Genomic DNA, 11,702 nt, shown 5'->3' with positions numbered 1-11,702 from the left:
ATATGCGACCACATAACTTCACTATGATACTTAAATTAGACCACAATAAAGACAATATTTTTGTCAACTGCAATGAACACACCCCATCTTATGGCGTCCAGTCTATCCTTTCGATATACGTTTCATGAATCGCTAAGTATCTCAAAGCTTCCTATTTTGGGTTCCAACCAGCTCTCAGTCTCGAGAATAATTTGAGAGCGAGAAGTTTTCTGGAGGGCAGTAAATTCGGGAACATTGTTACGAATACTTGGACAATTTACTGACAAAATTTTGACTGTCGAAGTTTTTTCTCTTAACGCGACCTGATTTCGCTATCTGCGAGTCGTCTGGCAAGTGCTCATCAGAGAACCTCAGGCTACCGCCTAACCTAAGAAAAAGGCCATTTGCAATCCACAAGTACTCTGCTACATGAGTAGCTCCTTCCTTTGTGTGTTGCGCCTCTGACCTATCAAGGGGAGTCCTACAATTTCCCAGCCGAAAACGCAGGTCATGAAATCTGCAGCAAAGATCGTCACAGAATCGACGAAGACTCCCCCCACAGCCCCAAACCAAAGGACTCCGATCGTCACTTGGAACAATACTGCAAACTGTGAGCTCTGCTTGCAACCTGTGCGTGAGGGTAGGACCCATCACCATCTCCGCCAGTCGGTTGCATGAACTGAGGATGGCTTCAGATACCAAACGAAAGGTATCGTTGTTGCGACGTGAGACACAACCTGCAAACGACTGCACCATACGTGCTCGATAGCCGTTGGCACGGCCTCCTCCAAACCTTGAATGAGGCCCCCGGCAGGCATACCGAGTGCACACTGCATTTCTTTTCGACCCTGAACTTCATCTCCCTAAGACGCTCAATAACATGCCTACCTTTGGAGCTCCCGATAATAGTGATAAATCCCTCCCCTCGTGTTCCTGCTAGAACTCTGCTGAAGGAGCAACCACCTGTCCAATCACAGGGTAAATGGGAGAGGCCAGACGGCAATCCTCCCCACTGGCTCTCCGCCATGAGTGATGCGAACGCATTACCACCTGCCACTCATCCTCCTATGAGGGCGGATCCACCGCGATGTGTGTATATTGGGAGCTGCCTCAGCAGAGAGCCCGTGGGCGAAACAAGCAACACCTGAGGTGTCTCATGCAATGCACCAGATTATCCACCGCCGCGCCGTTCGCGAACTGCTGCCAACTCCTCCTGCTACCGCACGAACTGACTATAAAAGCTCTGATAGAAACCTAGATTAGCAACTTGCTAACCTCCTCACGCGTTAGCAATGGAGGCTAAGGCCTTATGAACTGTGAAGCTGTCTGTTCAGCAGAAATGAAAAATGTGCTACAGACTGCCTAACAACACTCCACAATTACAAAAACGCGAGAATAAAGCTCTTAAATAGAGAATAAACGCGCACGAAATTCAGAAATTAGTCTAGTAAGGAAACACAGAAGAAACTAATCACCTAAGTTGCCCTTTCCAGGTGTGTCTCACGTGACAGTAGGAAGGACTGACTCAACATATAGAAAAGTCAAAACAATCTTCCATGAAATTAAAATCAAGTGTGGTAACATTAAGAGTGCAATGGGAATTGTACTGTTGAATGCAGAGGAGAGAGTGGATATGTGGAAAGAGCACACTGAAGGCCTCTATGAGGGCAAAGACTTCTCTGATGGCGTGATAAGAGAAGAAACAGGAGTCGGTGGGAAAGAGATAGGGGACCCACTATTAGAATTACAATTTAAAAGAGCTTTAGGCGACTTAATATCAAATAAGGTAGAAGGGATAGATAACATTCTGTCAGGATTTCTAATATCACTGGGGGAAGTTGCAACAAAACAACTATTCTCCTTGGTGTATAGAATGCATGAGACTGACGATGTTTCCCGTCAGACTTCGGAAAAATATCATCCACACAATTAGGAAGATAGCAACGGCAGATAAGTGCTAGAGCTACCGCACATTCAGGCTAACAGTTCTAGCATAAAAGCTGCTGACAAGAAGAATATGCAGCAAAATGGAAAAGAAAACTGAGGATCTGTTACATGACGATCTGTTTGCCTTTAGAAAAGGTAAAGGCACCAGAAAGGCAGTTCTGACGTTGGGGTTGATAATGGAAGCAAAACTGAAGAAAAATCAAGATACGTTCATAGGATTTGTCGATCTAGAAGAAGCGTTCCACAATGTAAAATGGTACAAGATGTTAGAAATTCTGAGAAAAATAGGGGGTAAGCAGAAAGAAAAGACGCCAACGCACTATATGTACAAGAATCAAGAGATAAAATAAGAGTGGAAGATTAAGAACGAAGTGCTCGAATTAAAAAGGTTGTAAGAGAGGAATGCAGTCATTCGCCCCTACTGTTCAACCTATACATCGAAGGAGCAATGTTGGAAATATAAGAAAGGTTCAAGAGTAAGGTTAAGATTCAAGGTAAAAGGATTTCAATGAACATAATCTTTAATGACATGGCTATCCTCAGTGAAAATGAAGAAGAATTACATGGTATGTTGAATGGAATTAACAGTCTAACGAGAACAGAATATGGATTGAGAGTGAATCGAAGAAAGTTGAAAGTAATGAGAGGTAGCGGTAATGAGAACAGCGAGAAACTTAACATCAGAATTGGGGATCAGGAAGAAGACGAAGTTAAGGAATTCTTCTACCTAGGCAGCAAAATAACCCACGATGAACGGAACAAGAACGGCATAAAAAGCTGAAGAGCATTGCTAAAAGGGGCATTCCTGGCCAAAGGAAGTCTGCTAGTGTCAAACATAGGCCATAATTTGAGGAAGAATTTTCTGAGAATGTACGTCTGGAACACAGAGTTGAATGGCAGTGAAACACGGACTGTAGGGAAACCAGAACAGAAGAGAATCGATGCATTTGAGATGTGGTGCTGAAGAGAATCGAAGCATTTGAGATGTGGTGCTGAAGAGAATCGTAGCATTTGAGATGTGATGCTACAGAAGAATGTTGAAACTTATGTGGACTGATAATAGGAAAGAGATCAGGATGTTCTCCGCAGAATCGGTGGGGAAAGGAATATATGGAAAATACTGACAAGAAGTGACAGGATGATAGGACATCTGTTCAGACATCACGGAGTAACTGCTATAGTACTACAGGGAGATGTAGAGGGTATAAAAATTGTAGAGCAAGACAGAGATTGGAAAGCATCCAGCAAACAATTGAGGATGTAAGTTGCAATTGCTACTCCGAGATGAAAAGGATGGCACGGGTGAGGAATTCGTGGCGAGTCTCATCAAACCAGTCAGAAAACTGATGATTAAAAAAAGAAAAGGTAGCTTATCCGCATTCATATCTCTTATATGTTATTAGAACTACGCCTGTATTTGCCGGCCGGAGTGGCCGTGCGGTTCTAGGCGCTACAGTCTGGAACCGCGTGATCGCTACGATCGCAGGTTCGAATACTGCCTCGGGCATGGGTGTGTGTGATGTCCTTAGGTTAGTTAGGTTTAAGTAGTTCTAAGTTCTAGGGGACTGATGACCACAGCAGTTAAGTCCCATAGTGCTCAGAGCCATTTGAACCATTTACTCCTGTATTACTCCTTTTTGATTTTGTGCTCATACACCTGTGCTGAACTGAGCAAAATCGTATTCTTCCTGCCACGGCACTTCATTTATTACCGTATCATCTAACTTGAGCATGTCCACTTTCCTTTTGAAATTCTGTAACTTTCGTAATCCGAGCAAGGGATATAACATACCACGTTCGAACCCACAGGATGCCAGTTTTGTTTTTCCTGACGACAACATCGACCTGAGTAGTTTCCGCACGGAATGGGGGGTATTTTATCGTCGGAATGTTTTACACAATAGGATGCCATTAACATTAAGCCATATAGTAGAGCTGCATGTCCTTGGGATATACAGGGTGAGTCACCTAACGTTACCGCTGGATATATTTCGTAAACCACATCAAATACTGACGAACCGATTCCACAGACCGAACGTGAGGAGAGGGGCTAGTGTAATTGTTTAATACAAACCATACAAAAATGCACGGAAGTACGTTTTTTAACACAAACCTACGTTTTTTTAAATGGAACCACGTTAGTTTCGTTAGCACGTCTGAACATATAAACAAATACGTAATCAGTGCCGTTTGTTGCATTGTAAAATGTTAATTAAATCAGGAGTTATTGTAAGCTAAAGTTGACGCTTGATACCTCCGACGTTCAGTTGCGTGTTGTAACAAACACGGGCCACAGTCGGCGAGCAGCATCTGCAGGGACATGTTTACGATGACGACCGTGTTTACGTGTGTGGCTGTAGTGTACTGTTGTGGTTTGGTCTAGCTGTCGCAGTGTCCGCATGTACCGCTTGCTACTACTGTTATTCTGCATTCGTCTCCGCACGCAGACCAACTGTAGTACACCGTGTTACCATACGTCTGTGATAGTGTAGTGTTGTAGGAACTGTGACCGTGGTGTATTCGAACTCTGAAGAGGCGGAGATGATACTCATCTGTGGCGAGTGTCGACGAAATGCAGCTGAAGCCTGCAGGGTGAGTGCAGAACGGTACCCGGACAGAGAGCATCCAACGTGCCGCACATTGCAAAACATCTACCGCCAACTGTATGCAACAGGTATGGTCGTAGCACGCAAACGGGTCCGTAACAGGCCCGTCACAGGAGAAGCGGGTGCAGTTGATGTGTTAGCTGCTGTTGCCATGAACCCACACATGAGTACACGGGACACTGCGAGAGCCGCTGGACTGAGTCAAAGTAGTGTCATGCGCATACTGCATCGTCACCGCTTTCACCCGTTTCATGTGTCGCTACATCAGCAATTACATGGTGATGACTTTAATCATCGAGTGCAATTCTGTCAATGGGCATTAACAGAGAATGCGTTGCAGTTCTACCTGTTTACCGGTGAAGCGGGTTTCACAAACCACGGGGCAGTGAATCTACGGAACATGCATTACTGGTCCGTGGACAATCCCCGCTGGCCCAGACAGGTAGAGCGACAGCGACCGTGGACTGTAAATGTATGGTGCGGAATCATTGGCGACCACCTCATTGGTCCTCACTTCATTGCAGGGACCCAAATAGCTGCAACATACATCGCGTTTCTACAGAATGATCTGCCAACGTTGCTCGAAAATGTCCCACTGGAAACGCGTCGACGTATGTGGTATCAGCATGATGGTGCACCTGCACATTCCGCAATTAACACTAGGCTGACCCTTGACAGGATGTTCGACGGGCGTTTCGTAGGACGTGGAGGACGCATAAATTGGCCAGCCCGTTCTCCTGAACTTACACCTCTGGACTTCTTTCTGTGGAGTACGTTAAAGGAGAATGTGTACCGTGATGTGCCTACAACCCCAGAGGATATGAAACAACGTATTGTGGCAGCCTGCGGCGACATTACACCAGATGTATTGCGGCGTGTACGACATTCATTACGCCACAGATTGCAATTGTATGCAGCAAATGATGGCCACCACACTGAACATCTATTGGTCTGACATGTCGGGACACACTCTATTCCACTCCGTAATTGAAAACGGAAAGCACGTGTGTACGTGTACCTCGCCCCTCATGGTAATGTACATGTGCGTCAGTGAAAAAGACCAATAAAAAGGTATTAGCATGTGGACGTAATGTGCTGTTCCAGTCTCTTCTGTACCTAAGGTCCATCACCGTTCCCTTTGGATCCTTACGTAATTCGATGCTCTCCGATACACACGATCGAACAGCGGAGGAGTGGTACTCAAGCGTCAACTTTAGGTTACAATATCTCCGGATATAATTAACATTTTACAATGCAACAAACGGCACTGATTACGTATTTGTTTATATGTTCAGATGTGCTAACAAAACTAACGGGGTTCCATTTAAAAAAACGTAGGTTTGTGTTAAAAAACATACTTCCGTGCATTTTTTAATGGTTTGTATTAACCAATTACACTAGCCCCTCTCCTCACGTTCGGTCTGTGGAATCGATTCGTCAGTATTTGATGTGGTTTACGAAATATATCCAGCGGTAATGTTAGGTGACTCACCCTGTATAATGGCTAAAGTCTCCCCTCGGTTTCACCTTTCAGCAAGGTCGGGTTAGCCCAGCCCAGTCACTCATTCAGACTGTTGCCCTGCAATTAGTGAGAAGCCTGCTGCCCCTCTTAAGGAACCACAGGTCCCTCTGGCCTCTCCACAGATACCCCTCCGCTGTGGGTGCATACATAGTATTATTGTACTACTGTTTATGGCAGAAGCACGCAACTCGCCCCACCTCGGCGAGTCCATGGTTCGTATGTACGGTATATTACATAATTTTCAACGTTTTTAGATTTATATACTTTAATATTTTATAAACGATCTTAGGCGAAGAGCTGAAATATATCGCTGTCAGGCTAGCCTAGTCATAACAGGATCCATAGTTTCGCTTGTTTAGGCATTTTCAAGAGTCTGGTACAACCCCCCAAACGGACATGTTTTAGTTACATCAAAATTTTCGGCTATTCATGCGCTGTAGAAGTGCTGTAGGTTGGCTGGACTTGAATAACATGACAATAAGTACTTCCTGGAAGACTGTGACGTAACATATCTCTAGCACGTGCCCTCTTACGCTGTCCAGTGGTATGTTGTTATTTTAACGACTACGGTCGCGAACCTTGACAGCCTTACAGTCTTACTCACTACGTAAAGTTTCGTTTTTGAAACGTCGCATCGGTGCTTCCAATTACAATTACGGGGAGTTGCACTCATTGCGAAAACTGTGACAAAATGGTTCAAATGGCTCTGAGCACTATGGGACTTAACTTCAGAGGTCATCAGTCCCCTAGAACTTAGAACTACTTAAACCTAACTAACCTAAGGACATCACACACATCCATGCCCGAGGCAGGATTCGAACCTGCGACCGTAGCGGTCGCGCGGTTCCAGACTGTAACGCCTAGAACCGCTCGGCCACTCTGGCCGGCAACTGTGACACTTATACGATCTTGGTATTATGCGTATGTGGGTATTGCCGCCAAACGTGATAATTAACCGTGACCACGGCTTCACATTCCACCAACGACAGTCTTACGGAACTTACAGTGACTGAGTATTCGAAGGGCCGATTGCAGATACGTGTGGTGAACTTTAACGAACAGCACAGTGGAGAAAGTACTGTAACTTTTTTCATTTCATTACCAGACGACCTTTTTTCGACTCAAACACTATGTAGATTTTAAACACCTTGTAATCAAAATGAGTCTTTCGTCTGTTGGTGATCACTCGGTCTTTCGATCTTCAACCAGTATGAGTTCCACGCCCCGTCACGAGAAGCACTTTTGATGGGTCGGACCACCGGAGAGAAGCAGCTTTTAACCAGTGACCAGTAAGATCATCGGCGACCAGTGCCCACGAGCAAACTCGTGGTTGCTTAGTTTAATTTTTTTTCCACGTTCCGTGGATGATGTTCGCAATAAATCTCCATGATGTGGAACTTGTCAATAAATTTAAGAATAAGATTCATTTTCACTGTGAAAAAACGAATACATGCTGAACATCTGCAAAATGTTTTCTTAAATCTTAATCCACAACAAAATTTAGTAAGCGTAATCCAATCTCTTTCACTCAGAAATTCATGTATGCAGGAGAAGGAACTATCAAGTAGAATTTATTTCAGTGTTTTTAAAACATTAATTATCTACCAGCACCTTTATTTCACAAGGGAGGTGGTCAAATATTTTTATGACTTCATACTTTGCTCCTTTTTGCCCAAGATTAAGGTTGAGTTGTGGCTACTGCAGGCTACCTTTGTTTCTTAGTGTTACATTTACGCATGCTATTATCATTTTCAAATTATGCTTTATTCTTCACAACTAACTTCACAAGAGGGTAAATTTATTGTGAGTCTTTTGTTAGTATGCGTATTTTTTTTAGACAGTTGCCTATATAAAGAGTGAGGTCAGACAATTGATGTAACCCTTGCAGCACGTTTCTGTACAATGAACACTTATTGTCTATGTGTGTAATTTAGTCAGAAAATTATTCCGTATGAGAGCCATCAATGGATGTATGAAAAGTAAACCAATGTTCTAATGTTTTCATCACCAGAATCATAAATAATATGTGATTTCCAATTCAAGTTGTGATAAATACGCACACCCAGAACTTTGTGAAGAATCAGTTTTCTGTATTTTTCCCTCTGTGCTGTGTAGTAACCGATGATGATATGTCTTGCACCGTACAGTATCGAATGGGCTGCGCTTTTACTAAGTTAAGCGATGAGACCATTTACCGATAACCAGCAAAAAATACTTCTGAATCGTTTATTCGTTGCACCCTGGGTTGTTGCAGCTGTTGGGTTGGTTGGTGGATTCGGGGGAGGGGACCAAACCGTGAGGTCATCGGTCCCATCGGATTAGGGAAGGGTGTGGAAGAAAGTAGGCCGTGCCGTTTCAAAGGACCCAGCCCGGCCTTAGCCTGAAGTGATTTAGGGAAATCACGGAAAACCTAAATCAGGATGGCCGCACGCGGTTTTGAACCGTCGTTCTCCCGAATGTGAGTCCATTGCGACATCTCGCTGGATTCACCTCTTGCACTAGACTGTGATGCCTGCATCAACAGCAAGGAGAACTACTTCTGTTTTATCACTGTAACATGGTAGGTCGTTAGTATATACACTATCTGATCAGAAGTATCCGGAGACCTGGCTGAAAATGATTTACAAGTTCGTGGCGCCCTCCATCGGTAATGCTGGAATTCAATATGGTGTTGGCCCACCAATAGAATCTGACAGCTTCCACTCTCGCAGGCATACGTTCAATCAGGTGCTGGGAAGTTTCTTGGAGAATGGCAGCCCATTCTTCACGGAGTGCTGCACTGAGGAAAGATATCGATGTCGGTCCGTGAGGCCTGGCACGAAGTCGGCGTTCCAAACCATACCGAAGGTGTTTTATAGGATTCAGGTCAGGACTCTGTGCAGGCAAGTCCATTACAGGGATATTATTGTCATGTAACCACTCCGCCACAGGCCGTGCATTATGAACAGATGCTCGATCGTGTTGAAAGATGCAATGGAGATCTCCGAATCGTTTTCCAACAGTGAGAAGCAAGAAGGTGGTTAAAACATCAATGTAGGCCTGTGCTGTGGTAGTGCCACGCAAAACAACGAGGGGTGCAAGCCCCCTCCATGACCACCCCATAACACTACTGCCGCCTCCGAATTTTACTGTTGGCACTAGACACGCTGGCAGATGACGTTCACAGCGTATTCGCTATACCCACACCCTGCCATCGGATCGCCATATTGCGTATCATGATTCGTCACTCCACACAACGTTTTCCCACTGTTCAATCGTCCAGTGTTTACGCTCCTTACACTAAGCGAAGCGTCGTTTGGCATTTACCGGCGTGATGTGAGGCTTATGAGCAGCCGCTCGACCATGAAATCCAAGTTTTCGCACCTCCCGCCTAACTGTCATAGTACTTGCAGTGGATCCTGATTCAGTTTGGAATTCCTGTCTGATGGTCTGCACAGATGTCTGCCTATTACACATTACGACCCACTTCAACCATCGGCGGTCTCTGTGTCAACAGACGAGGTTGACCTGTACGCTATTGTGCTGTACGTGTCCTTCACGTTTGCACTTCACTATCACATCGTAATCAGTGGACCTAGGGATGTCTAGGAGTGTGGAAATCTCGCGTACAGACGTATGACACAAGTGACACCCAATCACATGACCACGTTCGAAGTCCGTGAGATCTGCGGAGCGCCCCATTCTGCTCTCTCACGATGTCTAATCACTACTGCGGTCGCTAATATGGAGTATCTGGCAATGGGTGGCAACACAATGCACCTAATATGAAAAACGTATGTTTCTGGGGGTGTCCGGATACTTTTGATCACATAGTGTAGCAAGAACTGGAATGGTTCGGAATTGAGCGTTGTGGAACGTCGGTAGTAATTTGGTCTCACTGAGAACATTCATCATGAGGGCTGAATTAACTGTCTACATGAGCCTTACTGTCAGGTAAATATGAGCTGAACCACTTAATGATAAGGCCCACTTGAAGTATATGCACAATGAATGTGGTCCTGTCACGCATTCAACACTATGTTAAACATACTCGAAACACATGAATTTATATCTTAAGTGTGGAAATTACTTTCTATTACTGTAAAGACCATTATAGAAGGTGTCCCAGCAGGTGTGGTCAATGTTCAGGAGCCGGCCGCTGTGGTCGAGCGGTTATAGGCGCTTCAGTTCGAAACCACGCGGCTGCTACGGTCGTAGGTTCGAATCCTCCCTCGGGAATGGATGTGTGTGATGTCCTTAGGTTAGTTATCTTTAAGAAGTTCTAAGTCTAGGGGACTGATGACCTCAGATGTTAAGTCCCATAGTGCTTACAGCCATTTGAACCAACAATGTTCAGTCATATAGCAGGAACCACCATTCGAAGCAAAGAAGTCCAGTAAACATGGAATCTAAAATGCATACGTTAAGAGCTACTAGCACTTCTTCATCCTCGATAATGTGAAACACATCTCATCTACTGAGAATTCTTTGCTTCCCATATTCTGAAAGATGGTATCATGGGCCAAAAGAAGGAAAAAAGTCTTGTAAACATGGGCTCTAAAGTGCATACCTTAAGGGTCATGAGCACTCGTTCATCTTCACTGCTTTGAAATATATTTCTCCTACTGAACAAGTGCTCATAGCTCTTAAGGTTTGCACTTAAGAGCCCATTTTTACTGGTCAATTTCTTCTTATTTTGGTCCATACAAACGTCTACCAAAATATGGAAAGTTATGAGCTTGCACTTGACGAGGTTTGTTTCACAGTACTGAAGATAGAGTGATTGTAGTTTCTAAGGTACGCATGGGCTTTAAGCCCATGTTTACTAGAATTTTGAGCTTCGAGTAATGGTTCCAGTCTTATCCGCGAATATTTTCTATTCCTTCTGGGGCGCCCTGTATAAAGTATGTAAACTGGCAAACCTAATCCGTGGAACATTTACGGACACAATCTAGAATTTATGCTACTTAAAAAGCACGACAACGAAGTATGCCAGTGAATGCTTAACACAAGCTTCAAGAAACAGAAATATTAGAGGAATTTTAAGTAAAATATTAGTCATTTAAAAAAATTCAGGAGTTTGGAAGTTAAGAAGTAAGAATGAAACGTAGCAAAACATAGGAAACATACTAGAAACAGTGATTAAAATGATGTTACTGTTCCTTTGACATTTTTACAGAACTGACGATAGTATACTAACTAAAAGGATCTTCAGATATCTTTGTGAAAAAAGTCCAAAACCATCTGGATTTTAGAGACCATGAAGGAGATGGAAAGAAACATCGAAGGAGTAGAAGGAATAATAGAAAGAGAAATATTGAGGCGGAAATGTTTAAAAAAGGAATGTTTCTAAGTGAGGTGTCGTGACCTGCGACTACAGCCGCCAGCGTTAATGTGGGAGAAACCTAGATCAGAAACCAGAATCGTCGTCAACTGACACGGATGATCAACCAGTAGGTATGCAAACGCTCTTTCTGTGGGTCTCACCGACTACAATTCCATCCCAGGAACTGCCTGGCTGGTTCACCCCGTCGGAGCCACTGAAGACAGATGTTACCTTAAACGATAGGCTTCTGTAGGTCTCGTCGATGTTTCCAGTGGAATAATTGTTTCATGCCTGCTGTAAGAACATGATTGTTAGCCTCTACTTATGCGAACTCATGCGCTAG

The sequence above is a fragment of the Schistocerca piceifrons genome, chromosome X (genome assembly GCF_021461385.2).
Source record: "Schistocerca piceifrons isolate TAMUIC-IGC-003096 chromosome X, iqSchPice1.1, whole genome shotgun sequence".
NCBI lineage: Eukaryota > Metazoa > Arthropoda > Insecta > Orthoptera > Acrididae > Schistocerca > Schistocerca piceifrons.
The sequence above is the reverse complement of the archived record's forward strand: the minus strand, read 5'-3'. Positions refer to the sequence as shown.